General features: G+C 34.9%; 1 protein-coding gene across 4 annotated transcripts in view; it reads left to right on the forward strand.

Annotated features, from left to right (window-relative positions):
• Nucleotides 1-25010, forward strand: part of TMEM135 (transmembrane protein 135) — a 259277-nt gene that overhangs the window by 198268 nt on the left and 35999 nt on the right. The gene's annotated exons all lie outside the window — the stretch shown is intronic.

A 25010-nucleotide genomic window follows, 5' to 3' on the forward strand; every position in this document is an offset into this window, starting at 1 on the left:
ATATTTGGAGGCTTATTTTTCACGTTGTATGGTTTCAGTGAATGGGCTCACTGGGAGAGAAAGTATACCATCTATGTACAAGTTCATCTAAAATTCACAGCAAAACAGAATATTTTTCCACCATTATCAATTTTCAGCAGATTTTGTTTCAGATGTGTGATTGAGTCACTGAGCCAGGAAAGTGTTTACCTGCAAAGTGAGCTAATAGAAATGGGAGAAGCTTTTAAGTTCTAAAATTTCAGTCATCTCTGTCTAGCGTCTTCCCTAGAGGAAGGAGAAAGTGGGTCTCTTCCCTTTTTTATTTTCCCTTGTTAATCACAAAGCCTCTTTGTACTGGTAGGGCCTTGATGGTGGCTGAGTGCTGGCTGTTTATCATGTTACTGTCATCCTCAAAAGCAAAATATAAAGAGGAGAACACAGCTTTGGGTTTTCAAGCTTTGTGACAGCTTAGGACCTCTGAATCTCAGCTGCTCTCAAATGCTTTCTAAAGTGATTTGATCACTGGAATGGATTATGCAATTTTTATGGTTTTGAGCTCTTTGGGCATGTTCAGAATAAGAATGATATTAAAAATCAGACAGTAGAGAACAATTGAGCTTATCAAGTTAGATTTCTTTTATTATCGCAAAAGCATCCAGTTCTATTATTGGAAACACAATTGTTATCTTAACTTCTGTTTCTTCCTTGAATGTTAAAAATATTTGTTGTATGTGATAATTCCAAATACTAATATTGTATGAACCTTCCTTGCAGGGTGTCATTGTAAGATATTTTCAGAGATTCTTATGAAAGATAAGGCTTTCCTTATCTCACTTTTGGAAACCACCAGCAACTTCTACTGGTATGAAACACGTAGAGACAATTGTTATAGCAAGCCTAATGTGTTGAAATTATTTGAATGATAAGAAGTTTATAATCATTAAAATTCTGGTCACTTTCCTGAATTTGTTATCAATTTTTTTTGGATTTGTATTACATCCCTTACAATTTTCTATTACATTGTAATGATTAATAAAACTGTGTGAGTAAATATGAGTTAGACTGATGGAGTTTTTACCTTCTTAAAAGAAATAGGCCTAATAAAATAGGGCATTAATTTTTTATTGTTCTTTGGAAAAACAAATAGTACTGATAAGGATGAAAAAGAAAGTTTTTTTTTTTTTTTTTTTTAAATCAAATGAGGTATCTCTCTTTATTGGTTCCTAATATGCAGTTGTTGTTAATAAACTATTACAAACTTAAATGTCTGATGTAAGGGCTATAAAGCAATTCCCAAACTTTAACATGGATCTTTTAAAAATGCAGATTATGATTCCGTAGGTCTGGGGTGGGATGTGAGCTTCAGTAGTTCCAACATGCTCCCAGGAGATGCTAGTCCTGGTCCTCGTGTCACACTCTGAATAGTAGAGCCGTAAGTCACATCAAGAAATAACTTCTGTAATTGTCTTTAAAATCTGTATTTTTAAAGAAATTCCAGAGACTTTAATTCCACTGCTTCTCTTGGCAACCTATTCTAGTAGTTTACAACAAGTAGAGTCTAGACATTTTTCTCAACATCTTAAATTTCTGTAATGGGAATTTTCTCAGTTAAAACAGAAAATAGCTATTCATATAATTACTTTAGAAGGTCAAAGATTATCGGGTCTCTTTCCCCTCCCTCTTACTTTCTTCCCAACACCAACCTCCTTTAATAGTTCCATATGTACATTTTGCCAAAATACATATTCTGCCTTGATTTATTACCCAGTTTTAACTACAAATCATCTACATGAGTTAGAAATCATGAGTCTGTTAATTATTTAGCAGATGAATTGATAAAACAGAGACTTTTCTTATCCAGAATTTCTCATTAATGTGTGAAACAAAAAAATTAGAAGTCTCTTCCATTTCTTTTTAAAATTTTGTTAATTGTATAAATAATACAGTTTCATTTAAAAATTCAAACAATGCCAAAGTATAATAAAAATGGAAAATTCTCAGCCCTTTATCTACCTCCCTCTTTGTAGTTCTCTTTTTTTAGTTGAAATCATCTTAACAGTTTGCATATATCCTTCTAGAATTCTTTTTTTTTTTTTGAGACTCATTTACACTGGAGTGTAGTGGCACAGTCATGACTCACTGCAGCCTCAAACTTCTAGCCTTAAGCAGGCCTCCCACCTCAGCCTCCCAGGTGACTGGGACCACATGTGTGCACCACCATGCCTGTCTAATTTTTAACTTTTGTTTTTTAGAGGCAGGGTCTCCTTATGTTGCTCAGGGTGCTCTGCAACTCTTGGGTGCAAGGAATCAGCCTGCTTTGGCCTGCCAAAGTGTTGAGATTGTAGGCATGAGCCACCAGGTTCAACACAGAATTGTTTCTACACATACCTATATACCTATGTTTATATTTTTAAAAATGAGATCACACATTATATATTGTTCTGTAGTGTTTTTCTATTTAATAATGCATCTTAGGATTCTATCCAAATGTCAGTACGTATAGATCTGCCTCATTGTTTTTAGTGGCTTCAAAAAAAATTTCTATAAATAAGTGTTTAAACCTTCTCAACAGACATTTATACTATTTGCAGGTTTTCATTGTTGCAAACTGTACAACCATGAACATTGTTTTTAAAATATCTTTGTGCTCCTGTTCCAGTATTTCTAAATTTTTGTTACTATTTGTATATTATTGATAGGTGAGATGCTTAGCTACAGATAGATTCTTTGGGTCAAATGTACTAGACATATTTAATGTTAATAGATATTGCCAGATTGGCCTCCAAAAAAGGCAGTATCCATGTATTTTCACCCAAGAGTGCTTATTGATTCCTACATCCTAGTTCACGTTGGTAATTTTTATCTTTTTGTCAGTCAAATCATCTAAAATGTAGGTAATACCTCATTTTTGCTGTACTTTGTATTTCTCTGATAACTAGTGAGGTGGAACACCTTTTCATCGGTTTATTAGCCATTTCAATTTCCTACCCTCTACCTGTTTTTTATTTTTGGATTTATCGCTCTGATTTGTAGGAGCTCTTTACATGCTGTTAATGTTTGTTCTTTTCTGTTATATTGTTAAATCAATCAGCTAGTATAAACACAACCACAAAATCTGAATGTCATATAACAGCAAGCCAGTTGTCTGGCCAGCTTTGTTTCATGCTGCAGGTCTGTGGGGACAGTTGGGGAAGTTCAGGTCCCCATATCTTCATTTTGAGCCCTGAGCTGAGGGGACAAAAATCTATGCAAGGAAGGCTGTCTTCATAGCAGTAGCATGAGATTTGTTTCTATTAACATTGTCTACAAAATATGGATACATGTATACATTAATGACTTTATTTCAACTTAGCACACATAAATATCTGCTCATTACCAAGATTTTTTAGGTGGAGTTCTGAGTTGTTTTTGTTTTAAGATATTGTCTTTCCAAAGCATTCAACTCAGTTTTCATGGAGGGGGGAGGGAAACTTTCTTCCTTTTCCTTTTATGTAATATGTAAGCCAGTTACATAATTACATTAAGAAGTACAACTGACATGAACACATTTGGGGACAAATACAGCTGAGTCTTGACAAGCATATAACAACTAATATGAAGAGAAGTGTATGTGGTCCTATTTGAAGTAGTGTTTTATTTTTGAGTAATCAATGTGCACATTAGAATATTTACAGAGAAAATAAGGAAACTAAGATAAATTTGTCCTATTTAATCTCTTAAATGGAGATTGGATACAATAACTGTTACTGTAAAGAGCATATTTTGAAAATATTTGCAAAGTTCTGATTCTTCATATTTTGTTACCGCAATATCATCATCACTGTCCTCTTCTCCATTCCTTTAGAATTTTTTCCATGCCTTAAAGCTGTCAAGATTTGGCTCCTACCATTCTTGTTTTGGCTCATTATTTATCCTAGTAGAGCCAGACTTCACTCATACTTTTGCTTTAGGAACTGGTTGACACATTTGACATATATCTTGATTCTTACATATTAAAAGTAACTGAAGTTCAAAAATTCATAAACTGTAAGCTGATTTAGTGTTCTTTTTAGTCTAATATGTTGCAACATTTCATAAATAAAAGTGTTATTCTCTAAAGTGAATAATACCAATACTTAATGTTTCATAGGATCATAGGGTTTTAGAGTATGAGGCAAATTAGAGATTATGTAATACAGCATTGTCAATTTTCTAGTGAAGAAAACAAACTTGAAATATTTTTGTAGCTTTTCCTAGATCACACAGCAGTTAGTGGCAGAGACAGAAGTGGAATTTTTGCATAATTTACTTTCAAATGCCAGTAATTATTTTAAAACAATTGAATATTTTGAAATTTATGTGAGGGACATGGCAAAAGACTCAGTATTATTTTTGTATTTGTAAATACCACATTGTGATGGCAAGCTTTTTAGAAAGGAAATATGAAATTAAATGAAGGACCTAGAAATTAAGGAAGATAGAAGCTTGGTAAAAAATTTCCTAATGCATATTTTGGATTTTATATATGATATAGTTTAAACTGTAGTGGAAATATTATACCATGTCATGGAACGCTTTATCTTTCTATTTGAAATAGTAAAGATTTCTCATTAGTGCCGTTAAAAATTTCTGAAATTCCTTTATTGTGACTAGGTTTTAAACTAGAAAAGAGGATAAAAGTTACTTTGTAGTCAGATGTCTATGATCTCTGTCTTTGTTTCACTCAGTCTCTCTCTCTCTTTTTCCTCCTCTCCTCCATCCCCCATTTCACTTTGCTGTACTTTTCTTTTTTTTGTTATTGTTTGTTTTCTGCTTTTACTTTAATTTATAATGTTAAGGAAGTAACTAGTAATCCACTATGGCACCTAACATTATTAGTCATGTCATTTTACGTGTGACAAATATGTAGATAAATGGTATTTTAGATCCAAATTAAATTGATGTTACTGTTTATATATTATTGATAGTTTCTTTTTAATAGGAGCTATACTTTGTATTAACATATATTTATAATCTCTTCTGATCTTTTATCATGAATTGATCACTTTTTCTTATGAAATGTATTCAGATATGTATTGAAGACTTATTTGAATGCAGTCTGTACATTTTAAGAATTTCAGCTGTTTAATCTCTGCAAGGTAGTTCCAGCCTTAAGCTCACTGTATATAGTCAGTTGTCATTTAAATTCAATCTTCCAGATCTGTCGTAGGTTGAATTTTTCTGACTTCAGAAAAATCTTAAACTTTATTCTTTATTTATTAGCTTTGAAGGCATTATCTTGCTTCTAGTATTAAAGTTCATTTTGTTGAGAAATAATTGACTAGATTTTTGAAGAGACTTATAAAAAGAGATTGTATGTTATTTTAAAGCTATGAACTTTTTGAAATTTCATGAGATAGGTCTGAAATTAATTGTAGAATATAGTTATAGGTTGTACATTCTTATTTGCTAGAGTAAATTGGCCACAATAATAATAAGCTACAATTAAAACATGAAACTTTGACATAAAGAAGAAATTGGAATGTTACTCACAGCTGTTGTAATAAAAGAGATTGACTAGACATGTATTGTCTATTCACACTTAGATCAGCTCTTTTGGAAGGAAGAAATTTAGAGCTAAAACAAATAATATTTAATGCTCATTTTATAAACTGATAGTGAGAAATATAGCTAGAATCCAAGATTTTTAGACCTACACATCTGGTTGTGATGATTTTGGAATCTTTACACTCTGATAATATGTCTTTGTTATGATTTTAGAATATTTTCTGGTCAACTCATTAAGCAGATATGGAAACAAGTCCTGAGTCAGACCAAGTTCCTATCATCCGTGGATAATACTGGACTCTGTTCATTCTGAAAGAGAACAATTCTTTGGATGGTTTCAGGGAGCCATTTTACCATATTGCATATAAATGGAGTCTATTACTCCTCAGTGTTTTCTCTTCTCTTCATTTTCCTCTCTTCCTCCAAATTTGTTTCCTTTGTTTGAATACTATGTCAGGCCAAATTTTAATAAGGATCTAAACACTCCTGGAAAATAATTCGTAGGCACCTTCTATGAAATATTTGAACGTTCTCTTAAAGATGAGTTTAACCCAATTGGCCACCATTTGATAGCATATTTAAAGAAAATAAAAGACAAAATAACTTTAAAATACTGTTTAGATGGCTTATATAATGCCAAATTACCTCTGAGATAAAAACAGGAGCACAGGGTATTTTGTATTTCATTGAATCCCTTAGGTCATAGCTTGTTATTAAACATTGTAAAGAAAATATCAGTGATCATTGTATGCACTGAGTCAATTTATTTTTTATCGAGAATCTTCCTAGTTTTCTCAGTGTTCCTTGAGATTCTGAGAAAGTTATTTAAGATCTCTTTACATGCATGTAATTTGTAGTCATATACTGAGCTGTCGATCTGTTAGACTTATAGCTAAAAGGTTTTCTTGAAATCCTTTCTGTTTTTGAACAAAGATTAAATGTTTTTCATGACTCAGAGTAATGAAAAAGGAAATATTTATTTTGAGGATAAGCCAATTTGTATATTATTGGACATTGCACAGACCACCCAGGCCTGAAGCCTACTGTTTATAGTTAAGGATTTTAAATCTACATATGTTCTTGAGGAGCCAGAGTTATCTGTGTTCCAACTAGAAAGTTTTGTGTCTGCAAAGGGTAATAATTTAATGTTCTCCACCCCTAAGTCCCTCACCCTTGGCTGGTAAAATTCTTGTCAAGATTATTTTATTTCCACAGGGGAAAAGGCTTCTTTGGACCTCAGTAATAATAATATTGTGAAATTTCGTCTATCAAAGGACTGATGTTTTAATATTGTTGGAAAACATTAGACTTATATTTGTCTTCAAAATCAGTTTGTTTGAATATATATGTATGTATATATAGCAGAATGTAGCTGACTTGTTTTTAGTGCAAATTTCTAGTTTCTTTGAAGGTTTATTTTCCTGGCCATCAAACTTTAGAATTCTTCAAGGATTGGTTCTAGGCTCGCTTATTGTCTCTCTTTTTTCATTGTAAATAACTTACCCATGCTTATAGCTTTAACTACTATCTAATGCAATAGGAGGGGAGAAAAGAGAAAATGGTGCAGAACAGAAGTTATCAGACACGAACCTCCTCAGCTTCCCATTAGAATGTCATATCTGTTAGTTTCTATGGTTCTCACTAAAGCAGGAGGCAGGGTCTTTGCTGAAAGAAAGGATAGAGGGTCAAAGGCCTAAAGAGAATTGATGTGGTTTGAAGTACTTGTTTTGTATAGATAGAGTAAAATGACAGGCCTACCTGGGCTGTGTTCAGGATCGCTTTGAGTGTGGTGATTATGTTTTGTTGTGTGGTTTTCCCTAGCAGTACATAGTTGCCTCGTTATAGGCACGGAGAAAGTGATTAGTTTCATCCAGGGTTGGAGTTTTGCCAGGTGGAGGTGATGCAAGAACTGAGGAGAAAGGAGCTTAGGGTGGTAGAGTGTTTCCTAGGGTCATGGAATTTAAGTTGGATAAGGAGGATAGTGAGAAGAAAGTATTGGAAATGGAGAGAAATATGGAGCTAATGAATTGGAAGTGTCTTAAGAGTCCAAAGAACTCTGCCGTAAGTGGTAATGAGGTCTAGTTATACATTAATATAAAATGTGTGTTATATTATTAATAAGTTAACAAAAAGCAATATTAGAATTTTAGTTCCTTCATGGAGAGGGGATGGATGAAAAAATTATCATCTATTTATTTCATTTATTTAGATATATAGGAAAAGATAGATTTTGAGCTGAGAAAGTCCTAAATGGTAAGTAGGAAGTCACTTTCTAATTTCCTTCTTTTACACAGGATAAGCATTCTAGCCAGCTTTCTCTAAAGAATGGAAAACTTGCTGTATCTGATTTCACATGATTGTGGGGGCTTTATTATATAGTAAAAGAAAAACAAAAGTGTTTTTGTGAAAAAAAAAACATTTCATTGGAAAGGTATTTTTGTCCACAGAAGATAATAGTAAGCATCAAATAGTTATTTAAGCTTATTGTTTTATTCAGAGCTTGGATTTTGTGATCGTTTTTTGTGGTACACTATATAAAACCTTCATGAAAGTAGAGAATTGTATACATGATATACATTTCAAAAACTAATGCATGAAACTAAATGTCATGATCAGTTTTCTTTTTTTTTTTTTGAGATGGAGTCTTATTCTATTGCCCAGGCTGGAGTGCAGTAACATGGTCTCCACTCACTGCAACCTTCACTTCCTGGGTTCAAGTGATCCTCTTGCCTCAGCCTCGTGAATAGCTGGGATTACAGGTACCTGCCACGATGCCCAGCTAATTTTTGTATTTTTAATAGAGACTGGGTTTCACCATGTTGGCCAGACTGGTCTCGAACTCCTGACCTCAGGCAGTCAGCCCACCTCAGCTTCCCAAAGTGTCGGAATTACAGGTGTGAGCCACCACGGCCATGATCAGTATTCTTATTTCCCTGTAAAACCTGTGCCCTGTAGTACAGGACAACTAAACAAAGTCCTGTTCACTTGTTCACTTTCAGGGGAGATTAAGTACCTACTCTTTTGTTCCCTGCCCTCCCCTGCCCTGTCCTCCCCTTCCCCACTCTCTTCCCTTCCTCTCCCCTCCCCTCCCCTCCCCTCTCCTCCCCTCCCCTCCCTCCCCTCTCTTCCCTTCCCTCTTCTCTTCCCTCCCCTCTTCCCTTTCCTTCCTTCTTTTTTTTTTGTTTGTTTGTTTTCTGTTTTTTGAGACTGGGTCTCACTTTGTCCTCCAGGCAGGCACTCGCCCCAACACCTGGAGATTTTTTAATTTTTTTTTGTAAAGATGGGGTCACCCTATGTTTTCCAGGCTGGGTCTCCCTATGTTTTCCAGGCTGATCTGGAACTCCTGAGCTCATACAATCCCCCCACCTTGGCCTCCCAAAGTGTTGGGATTACAGGTGTGAACCACCATGCCAGGCCCCTGCTCCTTTCTAAAGATGGTCCGAATATGAATATTTACATGTCTTACACGTTGCATACCCTTTGTCTGTCAATGATTGCATTTTAGATGACTTAAATTATGATTTAAGAATTTAAACTGGAATGAGATAATCTTCTTAATCTTTATTTTAAGGGTGTATCAAGAACAAAATTTAAATCTTTAGGATTAAGAATATTGAATGGATGCTCATGGATTTAACAAATAATTCTATTTTGTCTCCTATTTGCTATTTTTTTTGACTACACAATTAGTAAACTCAATTTACTAATATTGTTAATATTATTTATTTTGTATGTTTTGTTGCTTGTGGAAACCTGATTAGAACTTTTGAGAGTGTATTTCAGTCAGAAGTGATTTATTTTGTGTATTTAAGCTAGATTCCAGCTGTTTGAAGTTTTTCTTTTAGAAGTCTAAGTTTCAAATAGCATCTAGATTGAAAAGACGGTTCTGCCTAAGGTGCCTATCCTAGTCTTTCTTAAATAGTTTAAATTCTTTGTTTTTCTAAGTTTCTCATAAGTTTATTTAGATTTTTACCTTAAAAAATTTGTTATAGAGGTAGGATTATAGGTTTTCAAATTCGCTTTTAAAAGTGGCTAGTTTTAAGGAAGGGGTGTGTGTTAAAAAATTACTTCTACTTCAAGAATTTTGATTAGCTAAATTAACAGCATTCAGTAGGTTGTCTGTAAGAAGTCCTACAATATATAACTAAAGAACATTTCCTTAGTGTTTCTAATTCAGAGGTTACATCCTCTATTAATATGAAGAGGAATGAAATCATTCCCACCATATGATTTGTCATGTTTAGTTTTTCCTCTGAAACTAAGTAAGACTTTTTGTAGCTCTCCTGTACTGCAAAGCATACTGTTCTTATGGAGAAATAAGAATATTGATCATGACATCGAGTTTCTATAAACTATTGCTTTTTTATATTAGTCACCAAAATATGAGCAATTTTATATGTAATTTTGACTTATAGGACTTATCAAACTTTTCCTGTTTATTATTAAAATTGAATTTTATAAAAATCATAATGCATAAATTAAAAAAATGTATAAAACAATATTTTCCAGTCAGACATGAGCCGTCATTATTCTTTGGATACAGATTGCTGTGTATTTTCTCTCACAAGTTTTTTTTTTAAGAAACTTTTTCAGATTCAGATAATATATACCTGAAGGAACGTCTGAATGAATCATAATTCGTTTTGTCTTCATGTGACTCACAATGATAAAATACTTTTCATGACACTTGCTATATCAGGTTACCTATCAGTTTACTTTTAGAAAGGTCATTATGATTGCTGCCTTCTTGACTATAATCTTTAGAAGAAAGACCTCCTTGAAAATTATATACCACCACCAAAAAAAAGGTCTGTGATCATTGTCTTACTTGGTTTAGGAGCTGTTCAGTTTGATCGCTAACTAGCCCCCAAGAGCTACAATATGGTCACATTAAAGTACTATGAATTTCTATGATTTTTTTATGATTCCAATATCAATGAAGAGAAAAAAGTTGTGTCATGCATTTTATCACCACCCTATGAACTTTAATCTTTAGAAAAGTCACTTGATATCTACAGGCTGCAGTTACTTTCATGATTATCTAAAACAGCATTGTCCAGTATGGTAACCACTAGCACATATGGCTACTGAACGCTTGAAATGTGACTAGTCAAGTGTAGATTGCCATAAATATAAAGCCTACACCAGATTTCAAAGACTTGGTATGGATAAAGAATGTGAATATCTCATTAATAATACTTTTATATTGATTATTTGTTGATATGGCAATATCTTGGATTTATTGGGTTAAGTGAAATATATTATTAAAATTAAAGCCCAAGCGCAGTGGCTCATGCCTGTAATCCCAGCACTTTGGGAGGCCAAGGTGGGCAGATTGCTTGAGCCCAGGTGTTCAAGATTAGCCTGGTCAACATGGCAAAAGATTAGCCTGGTCAACATGGCAAAACCGCCACTCTATAAAAAAATACAAAAAAATTACCTGAACTTGGCAGCATGCGCTTGTTGTCCCAGCTATTTTGAAGGCTGAGGTGGGAAAATTGCCTGAGCTCAGGAAGTCGAGGCTGCAGTGAGCATAGATCAGGCCACTGCACTTCAGTCTGGGTGACAGAGTGAGACCCCCACCTCAAAGAACAATTAAATTAATTTTATCTATTTCTTTTTACTTTTAAAAATATGGCTACTAGAAAATTTCAAATTACACATATAATTTGCATTATATTTATATTGGACAACTCTGCTCTAGAAGATACAAGATGACCTCTGTGAACCTTTCTAGTCTCAGCACTGTGATGATTCTTAAAATTTCTTTTTTAAATTTCTGTTTTTTGAGATGGGATCTCACTCTGTCACCCAGGCTGGAGTACAGTGGCATGATCACAGCTCATTGCAGCCTTGACCTCCCAGGCTTAAGTGAGCCTCCCACCTCAGTCTTCTGAGTAGCAGAGACCATAGGTGAGTGCCACCATGCCTGGCTAACTGAAAAAAATTTTTTGTAGAGATGAGATCTTGCTGTGTTGCTAGTCTGGTCTTGAACTCCTGGGCTCAAGCAATTCTCCTGTCTCAGCCTCCCAAAGTTCTGGAACTATAGGTGTGAGCCATCATACCCAGCATCCAGCACTAATGATTCTGATTGATGCTCTGATTAATTCTGGAACTGTCATTTTATTTTTAATTGTTATGATGTTTCTGTTAAGGATTTTTACAGTATGTTATTTTGGAATGTAGAGCTCTTGGAAAGTTCTTTTTTTTTTTTTTTTTTTTAATGTCTTAGTACATTAACCATACTCTGAAAGAATTTAGCCTATGAGCTTTTAGGCTGTAGCCGATAAGCCTAGGTCTTCTCATTTTTGAAGCTGGACCATTCTGCCTTGTTATAGCAATTATCCTGCCTTTCTTCCATCTTATTATTGTTAAGAAGCCCCTCATATTTATTAATTTATTCTCAGTGATTTTATTTATTCCATCCAAAGCTTTAGACCTCTTTCTTCACTAGGGCTAGGATACTGTAGTATAAATAGAACGTAGGATTTAGATTAAAGACTTTCTAAATCTGGTTTCTTTTTTTATTAGCTGGGCAATTCTGGACAAGACACTTACTTTGCTAAGCTTCCTTTCATCTGTAAATCTGATGTTGTGAGGATTAAATAAAACACCATACAGATATTGTTATTACCTACCCATGTTTATCTTTTCTTTTCAGACTTCTTGACAATATTTGACTTCAAGGCTATTATACTTTTCTAGTATCCTTTATTATTTGCCGTTTATTCTTTTTATCATTTTGATCTTTTCTTTCCTTTATCCATTGATATTCTTGGTTCTACCAGTCTTTAGTCCATCAGACTATGGTTATAAAGCAAAATAGAAGAAACATATTGTATTGCTCACAAAATGAAAATCATCACTTGGAACCTGCACCTAGATTTGTAAAAACTGAAGTAATAGATTCAGAGAAAAATCTCAAACTCCAAGTGGGTGAAGGGAGAATAAGACAAATTGTTGGAAACCAGACCCAAGGGAAAGAGAGAAAGGAACTGAATTATATTGAATATATGTCATGTTCCTGGCATTGCTCTTAATAGATAATTGATATATTTATATTATGCACAGCAAAATCTTTTATTAATAAATCTTTTAAAGGAAGGTCTCACCTATTTTATAGAGGAGGAAATTGAGTAACAGGTATATTAAATAACATACTCTCAGGCTATTTGGGTCCTTACTGTTTATTTGCATTTTTCCCCCCAAGACCATTGTTTTGGTAAACACTGTTTACTTTGAACAGTTGAGTTCTGTGCTAATTATGTAGGTAGAGTTGGTCTCAAGTACACTAGCAAAAATAAATGAAACTGAAGTGTTTTTAAACAAGGATACCAGATACAAGATTTATGAAATGAAATATATTTTGCACTGTTTTTGAAAATGTACTTCTCCTGACCATCCTTTAGAGTGGGTTGAGTTGGTAGTAATAGTGATTCAGGAAGCCATTTCTTCCTAATCTAGGTATGTCAACAAAACTTTCAGGTCTGAAGGCTGCTGAACACTAAATAACTCTAAATAAATGAAATAGCTAAATTACTCTAGCTATTCTGCCATCTCTTCCCTTTATTGATAGGCAAAGCTAAATTGGTAACTGTAAATCTCTGAATTATGCCATGACTTTCAAGGCAAAGTCTGGAATTATTTGAAATGTCTTCACAAATGTGGCTTATAACAATCTCTGCCCAGTTCCCTCAAAGGTTTTCTCTCTGTCTGTACTTTTCTGCTTATAAGCTCCTTAATACCCTATTCTCATACATGTCTTTCTTGGGTTCTACGAGTACTTTCCTCCCTTCTGAGTTTCTTTTTCAGAAAGACTAAAGTATGCTAAATATCTTCTTGTGCTTTAGAAATCTTAACGGCAAAAAAATCTGTACTGACTCAAATATAGAATACTTAGTAGGCATGAATGAACTCTTGAAAAATATCATATTTTCAACTCCATGTCCTTATATTCATATTAAAGAAAATTAAACAAGATAAATATCATTTGAGCCAGGTGTGGTGGCTGATGCCTGTAATCCCAGCAACTCAGGAGACTGAGGCAGAAGGACTACTTGAGGCTAGCAGTTCAAAACCAACCTGGGCAATGTAGTAAGACCCTGTCTCTCTCTGTGTGTGTGTGTGTTTATATATTTATATGTGTGTGTATATATATGCATATATATTTATATATATGTATTATATATAGATAGGATGATTATTAAGTTAACTGGTTTCTGAAGAACTCTTTTTCCCCCCAAGGAGTTCTAAGAGACATCTTCTGTATTTCTAGAGCAAATAAACTTTAACTTCTTTTTTTTGTTTTATTATTAAATGAATATTTTGTTATAATATTAAATGAATAAATATTTGAGATGCCCTTGTCTTTATGTTCAGACCCCTGCAATTTTTCTGTTAAAATCAAAAAGCATGTGAAGTGTTACTATGAATTCGGCAATTTTATTTCAAAGAGCTAAATGTAAGAATTTTATTTTCTTCTCTTCTGCTGCATGGTTGTCTTTTGTGTTTTCACTTGATTTTCCTCTTTATCCTCCTGGAATTTAGACTCTGAAGCTTGAATTTCCTTCCTTTTTTTCAACAAAGTGAAGGCATGGCATGAAGTCAAAAGTAAATTCCTATACTTAAGTGCTAGCAACCATTACAGGCTTCTTGAGGCCAAAGCCTGCCTATCAGATGCTTGTTGGTTGGGCGACCATATGTTGTAAGGCAGGGGCACTTGACTAACTTTGAAGAGGTTGAATTTTGATACAATGTTGCCAAAAATTAAAAAAAAGTAACCAAATACATCACCCTGTGTATTAAGTATTTGTCTGGCAGGATACTGAAAACCTAAAATATAGCCCACACATGCAAACTTGTTGGAAGACAAAGTACATTTTTCAGCAAGTTAGAGTCTCAGAATAAGAAAAGCCAAACTAGTCTGGATTTTAAGTATTATTTATTTTTTATTTTTTATTTCTACTTTTTTGAGACGGAGTTTCACTCTTGTTGCCGAGGCTGGAGTACAGTGGCGCGATCTTGGCTCACTGCAAACTCCTCATCCCAGGTTCAAGCAATTCTCCTGCCTCCGCCCCTGAGTAGCTGGGATTACAGGCACCCACCACCACGCCCAGCTCATTTTTTTGTATTTTTTAGTAGAGACAGGATTTCACCACGTTAGCCAGGCTGGCCTTGAACTCCTGACCTCAGGTGATCCACCCATCTCAGCCTCCTAAAGTGCTAAGATTACAGGCATGAGCCACCGCGCCCAGCCGCTAGTCTGGATTTTAACATTGTCCTTCTACCTTCCTCTACTGCCAAGCTCCAGAAGGACCCAAACCATGTAGCATGGAAGAGAAAATTATTTTTTGCATTTTAAAATCAGAGTATTGCTTTTGACTCAGCAGGATTTCAATTTACATATGTAAAGGAAAATATAAAATTATAAGGACTGGATACTAACTCACATAAATCCTATGTTGAGTGAGTAGTTTTGAGATTTTTATAACTCTTTTATTATAAACATTTAATCCTCAATACATTGTTCTTCAACATTTTCTGTTTCAGACTGTATGATATTCTTTAATTTTCATAACAGCCTTGTATAGTAAGTAATAGTATCTGATTTCACATTTGAGGAAACTGAAGTTCTGTGATTTCAAATACTTAACCAAGACTGGCCAGTTTTTAGAACTTGAGTTGTAACTGCATCAGAATTTGATTTCTAGAGCATCAGAGCTCTGATCAGATCTTCTTACTTTAATCTTAGACTTTTAGCCAATTTTGTTACTCTAGTACATTACTATCAAAAGTTTATATATACACACACACACACACACACACACACACATATATATACATAAGTTTATGTAAGCGTGTTTATGTATATGTGTGTGTGTATTTATTGGGAGAGATTTCATTGAATGTAACACATAGAATTTTATATTCATAAGTTATATAAAACTTCTTTTTTTTTTTTTTTTTGGAACGAAGTTTTGCTCTTATTGCCCAGGCTGGAGCACAATGGTGCGGTCTCAGCTCACTGCAACCTCTGCTTCCCAGGTTCAAGGGATTCTCCTACCTCAGCCTCCTGAGTAGCTGGGATTACAGGCATCCACCACCATGCCCGTCTAATTTTTGTATATTTAGTAGAGACCGGGTTTCACCACGTTGACCAGGCTGGTCTTGAACTTCTGACCTCAAGTGATCCACCCGCCTCAGCCTCCCAGAGTGCTGGGATTACAGGCGTGAGCTACCACACCCTGCCAAACAGAGTCTCACTTTGTCACCCAGGCTGGAGTGCGATAGCATGATCTCAACTCACTGCACACTCTGCCTCCCAGGTTCCAGTGATTCTCCTGCCTCAGCCTCCTGAGTAACTGGGATTACTGGCACGTGAAGTCGCCATCCCTGGCTAATTTTTGTATTTTTAGTAGTGTCGGGGTTTCACCATGTTGGCCAGGCTGGTCTTGAACTCTTGACCTCAGGTGGTCCTCCTGCCTTGGCCTCCCAAAGTGCTGGGATTAAAGGTGTGAGCCACTTCACCTGGCTTTTTTTTTTTTTTAATAATTTAATATTTATGGAACTTTGGAATAGGATAATAAAAAAACTGCAGAATTTATATGATGAATTTTTAGGATTAATAAAATTTTGAAGGTTTCAGTATATGTATTTTTTCCCCAACATTTCTTACCCAGAAGTATTGCTAAAATTATGTAAAAGCAAGATTTTTTCGAGACCGAGTCTTGCTTTGTTGCCCAGGCTGGAATGCAGTGGTGTGATCTCAGCTCACTACAACCTGCACCTCCCGGGTTCAAGCAATTCTTGTTCCTCAGCCATCTGAGTAGCTGAGATTGTGGGGTTGTACCACCATGCCTGGCTAATCTTTGTATTTTTGTAGAGATGAGGTTTCACCATGTTAGCCAGGCTGGTCTTGAATTATTGACCTTAAGTGATCCTACCGCCTTGGCTTCCCAAAGTACTGGGATTACAGGTGTGAGCCACTGTGCCTGGCCCAAAAACAAGATTTTTAAAAACGTGAAACTACCATATTGGATCACATTTGCTGTACTCTTAGAATAAGGAGTAGTAAACAACTCTTTTTTTTTTTTTTTAAGACAGAGTTTTGCTCTTGTCATCCAGGCTGGAGTTCAATGGCGCAATCTTGGCTCACTGCAACTTCCACTTCCTGGGCTCAATCAATTCTCCTGCCTCAGCCTCCCTAGTAGTTGGGATTACAGGTACCCACCACCACACCCAGCTAATTTTCATATTTTTAGTAGAGACGGGGTTTCACCATATTGGCCAGGCTGGTCTCCAACTCCTAATCTTAGGTGATCTGCCTGCCTCAGCCTCCCAAAGTGCTGTGATTACAGGCATGAGCCAGCATGCTCAGCCAACTCTTAACATAAAATGTTACTTTTATAAATTAGGAAGACTTTAATTGTCTACCCCATGACCGAAACTTGCTTCTTGATACTCTGGAGTCAGTCACTTTCTAATAGATCTATAAATGATTTAAAACATTTTGTCTATTTTTCCCTTGTAATGCATGGCTATGATATGTCATTCTGTTCAGAAATCCTCTGTGATTTCCCATTGCCTTCAGGACAGTCTAAATTCTTGGACCAAGGCCTTCCATTGTCTAGCCTTACTCTACCTTTCTAGAATTCTCTTCACTCAACTCAAGCTATGGCTTTTACCTTGTATGCTTTGGTAGCCTTTGCATCCTTACTTTCTTACTGCTATACTAAAAAATTCAGTCTGCACAAATGATATCTTTTCTCTAAAACCATCTTTGATTCTTTAGTTTTAAGCAATTTCTTTATTCTTTGAATTTCATAAGGTGTAGCGTGTTTCATAACACATATACATTTGTAATTTCTAAAATATATAATTTTATACCTCTATTTAGTTCTGTTACTGATTCAGGCAAATTTTCATTATTTTGTTTTTTTTTGAGACAGAGTCTCACTCTGTCACCCAGGCTGGAGTGCAATGGCACGATCTCAGCTCACTGCAACCTCCATCTCGCGGGTTCAAGTGATTGTCCTGCCTCAACCTCCCTATTAGCTGAGATTACAGGCGCCTGCCACCAGGCCCAGATAATTTTTGTATTTTTAGTAGAGACGGGGTTTCACCACATTGCCCAGGCTGGTCTCAAATTCCTGACCTCAAGTGATCCACCCATTCAGCTTCCCAAGTGCTGGGATTACAGCATGAGCCACCGCGCCCAGTCAAATCTTCATTCTTTTAAAATTAACTTTGAGTTATAATTTATATACAGTAAAAATGTACACATTTGGAGAGTATACTCTGAGTTCTATGAGTTTTGACAAATGTACACCTAAGTGTAACCACCCCCATGGTCAAATTCAGAGTATTTCCATCATTCTTTAAAATTTTTTGTGCTTTTTTTTGCAGTCAGTTTCTATTTCTCCTCTCATCCCTGACAGCAGGAAAAGATGGATCTGCTCTCTGTCACTTTAGATTATGAAACTTTTTTTCTAGAATTTCACACCAGTGGATTCATACAGTATGCACCTTTGTGTCTGGCTGCTTCTCAGCTTTTTTTTTTTTTTTTTTGAGATCCATCTATTTTGTTCAGTGTATCAGTAGTTTGTTCTTTTTTATAACTGAGCAGTATTTTATTATATGGCTATGCCACAGTTGGTTTATGCATTCACATGTTGATGGACTCATTTCTAGTTCAGGTCATTTTTTTTCCATTTGGCAATTTATACCACATGTACCATTATCCTCAATTAGTAAATGATTGTGTACTAGTATGATTATATCAGTGTGTATCTTCGGAGGAAGACCTGTAGTGACACATCTTTTAGGTAACGGTGTGAATTTCAGGGGAGATGATGTGTCTACTTCTTTTTTCTGTCTGTGGCTCACTATTTTACCTCAGAGTTTAGGCCTATGAGCTTGATACGGGTAGGGACTATTAACTTTTTCTTATAGTCTCAGTGTGTAAGACAGCAACTGCTATACCCTCATCTTTGTAGTTGTGTTTGTTTTAGTAATAGCAGCAGCAGTAGTAATAATAAATAACATTTCTTGAGCACTTAGTACAATAATCATATGATGTAGGTCCTATTATTTGCATTTTACAGATGGAGAAACAGGCTCGGAATGTAAAACAACTTGCTTCTCCGAATCTATAGCCCTCACTTTTAACTCTGCTGCCTCAGTGCTTAATAATTGCTTGTTGAACAAATATGTAATTGTGTAAATGAATAACATTTGCTTCATAGATCTGTGGACATAGTGTTAATTACACAAAAGTATATTGCTGTACTCCACCTCATGTGACTTACTGGTATAGTCTTGACTTTCATCATTCTTCCCTGTCCCCACAATACATTAATGATGTGACATTATTATTCACATACACACAGAACAGTATCTAGAAAGACATTATAGCTGACTGAAACGAGGTTACTCTCTGTGTCAGAGACAGCCTGGTTGAATGCCTGAGTGGATAGTGATAAATAAACAGACCTTTATTATGTGAAGGCATTGAGATTTTGTCATTAGTTTGTTAAAACAACTAGTATTAATTACCTGAATTTTATAGCTTAATTAAATTTGATATTTTATGTAGGCATCTTAGTTATAATTTTGAAGGTTATTATTTTTAAACTAATTTGTTAATCTATCCAAAAGTTATTAAAATCTGTCTTAAAGTTAATGTGTGGTTTAATCTTTTAACATAAAGAACAAAGTATGTGTTTAGATTGCATTAATATCAGTTCCTTTCAACAATTCAGCTTGTAGACTGTCATTTAAAAAGCTTAAGCAAGTAGTACCAAATGAGATTATAGTTTAAAAATAAACAATGGAGTGAGATTTGGTAACAGATCATGAACATTAAACCTGGAATACCTTTGTTAAACATAGGTCTGGTTATGTCATTCCTCGTAGCAGGACCTTTTGCCTTAGAAGTAAAGTCCATATTCATTTTTGGCGTGGGGTGACATGCGCCAGTCTTTCTCCATTTGGTTTCCGTGTCTCTTTGTTACAGTCATATTAAACCTCTTCAATTCTCAGAATATCCAGTGTTTTCTTTTTTCTAAGTCTTACATGTATTTTTCCTCCCTGCTTTCTTCCTCTACTTCTTTTTTATAGCATCTTAAATGTCTCTTTGTCTGAACAGCCTTTATGACACCAAAGTCAGTGTTAGACATACTTCCTTTGTGCTCCTAAAGCACAATGTACTTTAGATTAAAGTACTTTCTATAATGTAATGTCATTATTTGATTGTATGTATACTTTCTGGATTGTGAATTCCTGAAGTCATCAACAATGGCTGTCCTCAATACTTGGCAACCTGCCTGACACATTGTCAACTCTTTGTAAATACTTATGAAATACTTAACTGTTGTTTGAAGGAGTGAATAAATGATATAAAAGTGAACAACACTCCAACCTATAGACTTTATAGTCTCACCTCTTTTGCTGGATTTCAGTTCCTAATAGTGTGATGAACATGCCTAGCAGCCGTATTCCCACTCCTGCCTTTTGGATTGGATAACTTCGTATTATAATCACTGTCCCATTTCATTTGTGGTATTAAAAAAATAGCTCCTAATTAAGAAAAGACTGGAAGCCCCTATTTAGAGTATGCATGTTTATGTTTAAATGTAAATTCATAGCACATTATCAATATAACGAAACTAATGGAACTTTTTATTAAGGATGATCCTTGGGAGTTGTTAATGAATATAGAGGTAGTTGATTTAAAAATAAACAAATTTCTTTAGAAACAGAAAATCAAAACAAAACAAAAAACCCTACAATTGCTGTCAAAGAAACAACTACAAGAAACTTGGCACCCAAATATAAGTAGTTACTCTAAAAATGCAGTTTTTTTCAGTGATTACACGGACAAAAATTTCTTTCAACATATATTTCTTGAGTGACTCATGTGTATGCACTGTACTAGGTACTGGGGATATATAAACAATGAGAAAATCCTGAATTCTTTGGTAATTAGAAGAAAAATGAAGCTCAGAGGACACATGCACACACAGAAACACGTTTATATATTCACATATAGTGTAAAATACTAATTGATGTGTTGTACACTATCCTATTTCTGAAACCAGTACCAGAAAGATTTTAAATATTATCATACTTAACGTGGAAAAAGTTATTGTGAAAAAGACTATTGATAGTATTTTATGAAGAAAAGGAAATTGTGCTTTGAATTTTCTTAAATATAAACAAATACAGTTGATCTTCAACAATTATATGCTTGGCGTGTATGGTAGACTGTGTTATTGTTCAAAAACCTTTGCTGCCCCTCCCTGGAGAAACTTTATACTTCCCTTCCCTATTGACATCATGCCTGGAGTTATGACATGCTTTGGCTAAAGAAATATGAGTGGAAATGATTTATGTACACTTAGGAGCAAAATCTTTAAGTCAGAACACAGTTTCCTATGTTTGTTCTTTTTCTCTGCTCTGACAATCCTCATTTGCAGATAAAGTTTCTCTATTACCCTAAGGTACAAAATGAAGATTTCATGTAGTTGAGCCATCGCTAACTCTTGTTTGACATGTAGCATGAGCAGAAAATTAACTTTGGTTGTTAAAACACATTGAGATTTTGTTACTGCTACATAACTTAGCTCAGTGGTTTTCAAGCTTTAGCCTCTTTAAGAATCCTGTGGCGATTTTGTTAAAACACAGGTTGCAGAGATTGTTGGGCCCCACACTTAGAATTTCTGAATTCAGGAGGTCTGGAGTGGGGACGAAGAATTGTATTTCTGATGTGAAAAGCTTTTATGAAGAGGAGGTGGATAAGAGAAGCCAGAATGAAGTCTTGTCCAAAGGTACACTTTCAGGCAAATCATGTGTAGATAGGAGAACATGTGGAAGTGAGGAACTGGACATTGGTTCATTTTTTTTTTTTTTTTTTCCATCTTTTTCGTTTTGAGGTGGAGTTTTGCTCTTATTGCCCAGGCTGGAATGCAATGATGCGATCTTGGCTCACTGCAACCTCCGCCTTCCGTGTTCAAGCAGTTCTCCTGTCCCAGCCTCCCAAGTAGCTGAGATTACAGGCACGAGCCACCATGGCCAGCTAATTTTTGTATTTTTAGTAGAAACAGGGTTTCACCACCTTGGCCAGGCTGGTCTCGAACTCCTGACTCTCCGGTGATCCACTCGCCTTGGCCTCCCAAAGTGCTGAGATTACAGGCATGAGCCATCGTGTCCAGCCAACACTGGTTTCTTTAAAACTATCTATGCCCTTTGTCCCTTGTAAAGTCTTTGCATAATACCATTTGGAAGACCATTGTTCTCTACCTTCATTTAGGTGATTTGTGTTTTCTTTTATATAGTCCAAGATCCCTTTACTTGTCTGTAATATTTCTTCTTCACAGTTGAGACTTCAGCAGGTACAGACAGTTTGGTGATTGGGATGAATTTACAGTTTAATCACTTAATCTCCTTGGGCCTTGGTTTCTTAATCTACATAATACAATTGTCTCATGTTACCTTCGTTCCAACATTTTATTTTTCTAATACCATTCTATGGGCTAGCAAGATTCCATTATGTGTTGACTCTCTCAATTTCTATCGATAAGTTCAAAATCTTTGAGAGGAAGTAAACTGGAGTATTTGAAATTAAATGTTTCTCTTTCTTGGGGGTCAGGATGCTCTATAAGTCTTCAGTTAATCAGAAAATAGTAGTTTCCGGCCAGGTGCGGTGGCTCACCCTGTAATCCCAGCACTTTGGGAGGCTGAGGCAGGCAGATCACCTAAGGTCAGGAGTTCGAGATCAGCCTGGCCAACATGGTGAAACCCTGTCTCTACTAAAAATATAAAATTAGCTGGGCGTGGTACCAGGTGCCTGTAATCCCAGCTACTTGGGAGGCTGAGGCAGGAGAATCACTTGAACCCAGGAGGTGGAAGTTGCAGTGAGCCAAGACTGTGCCATTGCACTCCAGCCTGGGCAACAAGACTGAAATTCCATCTCACAAAAAAGAAAAGGAAAAGAGAATAGTAATTTGCAAAAGCTTCCAAAATGTTGTTTGGTTTTGTTCCATTACTAGGAGTTGCATATTTTATTTATTTTAGATTTGAACTTTGGTATGAAATAAGCATAAATTTATGAAAAAATTTAGCCTGTTACAGTTTTAAATAGATGCTTATTTTGTTCAATATGGAAACAAATTGCTATATTATTTTACTGACATATATGCCAATATGCATTTGAAAATAAATTAATGGGGCCGGGTGCAGTGGCTCATGCCTGTAGTGCCAGCACTTTGGGAGGCCAAGGTGGGTGGATCACGCGGTCAGGAGTTCAAGACCAGCCAGGTCAAGATGGTGAAACCCTGTCTCTACTAAAAATACAAAAATTAGCTGGGTGTGGTGGTGAGCGCCTGTAATCCCAGCTACTTGGGAGGCTGAGGCAGAGAATTGCCTTGAACTCAGGTGGTGGAGGTTGCAGTGAGCCGAGATCACGCCACTGCGTTCCAGCCTGGGCGACAGAGCGAGACTCAATCTCAAAAAATAAAGAAAAGAAAAGAAATTAGTGTTAATTCGAAGATTCTGTTTAATAGAAAACATTTGTTTTCATATTTTTCACTATGATTGTAGAAGGGAAAAAGCTGAAAGTGTTTGTCTTGAGGTCTTTAAAAAATAGATTGGTTCAGAATTGTGATTATAATTTTGTTTAATGTAAATAATTTTGATTTGTAGCAATGCCATGATTTTAAGACAGTTGCTAATTTTTCCTTGGATTTACATGAAACATTATTTTGATATTTTTTGGTTGTTGCCTATAGTTAATTTGTTAAGTCTACATTCATGCCATTTCCTTGGGAACTGCAAACAGGCCTTTCAGTTTAGGTCCAATGAAACCACGATCTGCTCCTTTTGCAACGATTTTAGAGTTTGACTAGTGTTACTGTTACCAGTTCATTATGAGAAAGAAATTTATCCTAATTAACACTTCTTTTAGAAATAGTCTGAAGGTGATTCTTGGTTTCTTAGCAATTTAAAGCTGCTTGGAACATGACCTTCCTAGTTTGGATTTTAAAGCAGAAACAGTTCCAGCTTCTCTAAGTTTAAGGAGAAATCTGATTCTATTGGAGTTGTTACTGTAAGTTTTAGTCCAACTGTTTCCAATTTATAGTTAGGACACACCAGAAAAAAGTGCACAATAATCATCTGGGGACTTACAGTCTCACTTGATTACCCATAACTGCGGCCTGCTTCAGCAGCCTTGCTTGGGCTCTTGAAGACAAAGCCAGTATCAGTGTTCCATTCTGTATGAAATAAATGTACTGTGAAATATTTATCAGAATAGAAAATAACATTTTTAATACGCTGGGGAATTTCAGTATTTAAAGGAATTCTATTGAAAGTTATTGAAGATATAATGTGTTCATAAAGGAAACAAAATAATCTTCCCCAAATTTCTTAATTTCTTGCTATTCCAACTTCAGATATTTGTATGTGAGTTTTCTTAAAATAGGGATACAACATTAGTAGTTCAGTTTTCTCCTACTAAGTGCCATATGAAGGCTGAAACTGAACTCTTAGTCCATTTTATTATTCAAACAAAAAAATTTAATGTAAAACCTGTTGTATATGTATAAGCCATGTAATGTATTTTAACCACACCCCACAAGTTTTGCATAGTAAATTGAAATAATCAATTTAACCTATTGGAATATGCTTATGTGATTAGAATATTAAACATTTTTAAAAACAAACCAGAAATAAAAGTCTGAAAGTAATTTTATGTCACTATTTTCTTGGTTATCTTTGATAAGCAAGCATCAATCAAAATATACAATTGGTGATCATGTCAAATACTAAATTATAAGTTAGTACTAAGGTAAACTTCTATATTTGTAAATGGGTTGAAAATTAATTACAAAATCTAGTGTATTCTTTTATGTGGGTTTTTAAAAATAAAATTAGAAAAATTTAATTAAAACTACATAACATTGCTTGAATTTTCTTTAGAATAAAGATAATTGGGAGTCACAAATTAAAGACATTTAAATAGGCATCCTAGTTCCTTTTTGACTTTCAAATTAAACTTTTCAATTGTATTCACTCTGATTATATTTATGCTTACAGTAACTAATCAAAATTTTGAAGTTCCAGCTATTGTCTGTAACTGTAATTTATATTCAATTTTATATGTCATTCTTTGCATAACTCCAACATAAATGTTTACACTTGAACTTTCAGCATTTTATGTTTTAATTAATTTTGTTCACATAAAATAATGTAACTTTTAATTTTGATACTGAGTGACTTAGATGGCTGGTATAATCAGAATAGAATAGAATAGAATATTTTAAGAGTTATCGATGTGCTCAACTATTTTAAATCCAATTTGTCTTTATTTTTTGCTAACTGAATCTTTTCACATATTTAATTGTGCTTTAGCATATATGTAACACTTTACTCCAATTGAATAATTTGAGGTAGATGATGTAAAATACTGAATAAAAGAAACTTAGAGCTGAACTCAGGAAGTACAAATA

This window comes from Piliocolobus tephrosceles, chromosome 13 (genome assembly GCF_002776525.5).
Source record: "Piliocolobus tephrosceles isolate RC106 chromosome 13, ASM277652v3, whole genome shotgun sequence".
Lineage (NCBI taxonomy): Eukaryota > Metazoa > Chordata > Mammalia > Primates > Cercopithecidae > Piliocolobus > Piliocolobus tephrosceles.